Source organism: Zalophus californianus, chromosome 7 (assembly GCF_009762305.2).
Source record: "Zalophus californianus isolate mZalCal1 chromosome 7, mZalCal1.pri.v2, whole genome shotgun sequence".
Taxonomy (NCBI): Eukaryota; Metazoa; Chordata; class Mammalia; order Carnivora; family Otariidae; genus Zalophus; species Zalophus californianus.
In genome coordinates this window covers 129,675,351-129,679,684 of record NC_045601.1, presented here as the reverse complement: position 1 = coordinate 129,679,684, position 4,334 = coordinate 129,675,351, and positions in this window count along the sequence as shown.

Sequence of the window (4,334 nt, the reverse complement as noted above, 5' to 3'; positions counted from 1 at the left end):
GTTCACAGGATTAAACTAAAGTCTTTTTAAAGTTAATGCTTTCAACAATTGTACTGGTTGGAGAACGTCTTTTTCTTTTCATGTTGTTTAGATCTTAATGGTACTTCATGGGTGGTCTGCCAATTGAGTTTCTTCTTTATTTTTTTCTTTTTAAGAAGAGTATCTATAATTCCTGAAATGGATATTTTGCCAATTTTCACATGCCTTGTTTTCTCTTCTCAAATCAACATGTCTCTGTATTTATACAATTTAGAGTTCAAACAACATTCATTACACTGCTGTCACTGTACATAAAGACAATCCAAACTTGTTATGCCTAAATATAAAACACGATCCAACTAAGTGAACAGATGTGTTGTATGAGCAAAGCCTCACCATGCTGTTCCTATTTATTGTCTGCCTTGTTTGGAGGGTGTGCCTGGTGCTATGAGGTGGTGGATAAAGGGTCTTGCCAATTGCACTCATTTAATGAAACATTTTATGCACATTTTGTTTCTCTGTTCTGTTGCACTGCCCTTGGGTGACAGAATGGTTTGTAGGAAGTTTGGTTAAACTTGTCAAGCCTTTGAAATGACTTTAAAAATGTTTCATGGTTACAAAATTAATTATGTGTATTCTGGAAAATAAAACATGCTTGCCTAATTTTGCAGCTAAGATAATGAACTTTCAAAATGCAGGATGTCCAGCAAAATTCCATCCAGGTTTCAAAATTTACACCGCATTTTTCCAGTTGTATTGGACTTATTTTCTACTTCTTTTTTGCACCTTTCACATATAATAAAATGAGAAAATACAAGCACTTGTCTCTGGAGAGTAGACCCAGCATCCCCTGTCAGACAGAAGGGCTCATGAAAATGAAATTCAAAAAATATGAGCGGTGTTGGTAGAACTTCTCCTTAGGCTCTTTCTTCTGTTAGTATTACTTCTCTGGATCAGGGGACCGTAGCTCAGGCTGCCCATCAGCACTAAGCCCAAGGGGTTCATGCCATGTGCCTGCCCCATTTCTCAAGTGTCACTTGCTGGAATTTCCAGAATGTGCACTTGGATTTTGAAGGAAAACATCAATCAGGTCCACCTGGCTCAGGTATAGATCTTCATTAATACTTCATAATAATGTTGAAAAGATTACCTGGCAATGTTTGACATTTCAGAAAGAAATGCTTGACAAATTCTGCATCCCTCCAGCTTGGTTCTGTTAGGAAAAACAGTCCCATCTCATTTGATTATCAGTTACTATGTTGCTAGGAATTACTGTCCTGAGTCCCTCTCTTTTTCCAATTTTCTGATTTGCCACTGGCTTCCGGTATGCTTCTGAACTCGTGACCAAAGACGGCTTACACTCCTCAGTATTTATCAGATGGGTGGTACCCCCATGCCAGGGGCGCTGAGAAGTGCAAAGAGCATGTACTCAGCCTGGGTTCAACTTCTGATTCTCTACTCACTCCCTGTGGCGACAGAGCAGGACTTCAGCCTCTCCTAATTTTTGTTCCCTTACCTGAGCACATGGGGATGCCACGTAGGGCCTCCCTCAAAGGGCTGTGTTTTAGGACAATAGCAAAACTACCAGCTGCCTCCTCTCCATGTGCTGCGTCTTGCTTAACTTAAAAATAATATGATGCAATGAAGATTCTAGAAGACAATGAGACCGACAACACAGCCAAAGGGTTTGGGTGTTTGTTTTAGAGTTGCTATGAAATCCAGTGTTACTCACTCTGCCTTCAATCCTCTGGCAAAGGTGTGATTCTTTCTGTCTTGGGCAGGGGAAGAGACCTAAGTGGGCCCCTTGGGGGTGATGATGGCCCCCTGGGTATTTACCTGCAGCCCGCAGACAAGCTCTGTGGTGAAGTCCAGGATTTAGAAGATTTGCACTTAGCAGGAACGAAGCCCAAACCGTGAACCTTCAGCGACATCTAACTGTAACTCTTACCTCATTCAAGGCAGGATCGGAGCTGACATCCGAACACAACTTGTTTTCCTAAAGCAGAAAAGTGCAAGGCCGGTGTTCATTATTCCTTTTAACTTGATTTCTTACTTGACATATTAAAAAGCAAGTAAGTATAATTTCATAATTTCTAGACAAGGAGGCTTTCAGCAAGAGAGACCGCAGGTATTAACACTTCCTCCAACCTGGGTGTAAGTGATCTTTTGGTCATGGGACAGGCGTCTCTTGCTTCACTTTGTTTAAGCCTTCTCCATGTACTTGCCCTGCGTGTTCTGCATGAGGATATGAGACCGTTTACCTAAAATGTGGTTATTGTTAAATGCGATTACACATTCCCAGCAGTTCATGCGGTTCCTGGTCCTGAGTTGACTCGATACATGTAAATAAAGACCCCTAACCCCACTACCTCTTCCCACCACATCAGAGTGCTGTTGAAACACCCCTAGTAGTGGGTTCTCAAACTTTCTGTTGTTCCTCCAAGCTGTCTTTATGGAAGACAGGATATTCAACGATTATTCTTACTACAGTAGGACTTCATTTTCAATTTGCTACTTCCCACATGGCGGACTATACCATGAGTCCCACCATGTAAATCTGTGTATCACACCTGCTCCAGACCACCTTGTCTGGGCTGTTGTGGAGAGAGAAATTTCAAACCCATTTGGTTTTAGACAAGAAACAAAATTAGTTTAAGAGTAACATGCAATACTCTCCCCTGTTTCTAAGACTCTGTTACCATTTATTCCTTCTCCCTCCCCCCTCCTCCAAACACTGCCTGGTTAAAGGCTTCCTGTTTAATCATTTTGTGTTTACTTCCATGTGAGCTTATATTAATTATGTAGATCACCAGTCTCGTCACTGTGAAGGATGAACAGATATTTGGTTTGGTAAAGGATCCCCAAGACAACTTCATTCCTGGGCCTCCTCCCACACTCAAGCAAATGCCAGTTTGTAATGAGCCTTTTTTTGGACACCAGACTTTACCCCTTAGAGTAATTAAAGCCTGCAGGTCTTAACTACAAAGCTGGTTGATGTCACATGATTTAGCAGAGCATTTTGAGTTTACACAGTGTTATGCTTGAAATGAAAGAAGGGGATTGACTCCTAGCTTCTTAGTTGAGCTGTGTGTGCGTCTGTAGGTGTCTGTGTGTATGTGCGCGTGCGTGCGTGAGTGCACGTGAGCACATGCCTGGTCAGTCTAGTTCCTGAAAGCCTGGTCGCCCTCACTGTGGATTAGGACCACACTTAGCTATCTCGGAGGGGCTTGCCCTGCCCTCTTCATACTTGTTGAAACCCACCAGTGCAACCTCTGGCTGTTCAAGGTAAAGCCCATTTCACTCGGAACCTGCAGGCACCACGGGGAGGCCAAAGCAGGAGGCGGCTGCAAGGCTTGGCTGTTTTTTCCATGAATGACTAGTCTGTGTGAAGACCAACTTAGGAAAAACAAAAACAAAAACAAACCAAAAAACTGATTCCAGCTCCACCCTTGCAACTAGAAAAACAGCCCTTCATCAGACCAATGGCATACTTGTAAAAAGCACTCTTTTGAAAAGCAAATGATCAGTTAAATGAATAGGCATACATTTGCAAAATTTTCTGGATCAGATTAAATAGAATTTCTATATGCCAAAGCAAGCAGAAGGACTGTCCTAAGTTACCAGATCTAGTAGTCTTGATGAGCGTATCATAGGACCTGAAAAATATAAATTGATTGCTTGGGGGAAGGAGAAAGAAAATAGAGTAATTCTCTCTTTTTTCTTGAAAACCTAAAGTTAAAGACTTTATCATCTATTTAATTGCTTGAAAACAGCACGCATGCAATGTCAAATGCTTTAAGAAGGCACATATCTGCTGACTATCCTTGAAGAATCGGTGCATTCAGAAAGGAAGTAAGGCCAGAATTGACCTCATACTTTGGGCCAAGGGAATGGAGATAGAGAAACATCCTGGTTGAAAACAATTCAAAAGGAGCTGTGAATAAATCAGGTACAGAGTCTGAAGGCTAGCAACTTCATGAGGATTGGGTGGGCCGTCAACCCTGGAATATTTATTCTCTGCTCCATAAACCTTTCGTGTTCCAGGTATGGTGTAAGTCTAGGTCTAGAAAAGACATCTACCTTCACTCACATGGTTTACATCCTTGAAGGGGAAGAAAAACAAATGAAGTATATGAAGCCATGCAGCGTAAGGACAGATGAAGGAAGATGGCGCGGTGGGGCATTGGGAAGAAGTAAGCATGAAGAGAGAGTAGAAGACGACTCAGAAAAGGAGTCAGAGAAAATGCAAAGGGAAATCTAATGGGATGTAGCCTTCAGGAAACCAGCCGAGAAGTTCGTATATAAAAACTCTACTGATCATGATATGCTAATCTTAAACAAGTAAGGTAGAAGGG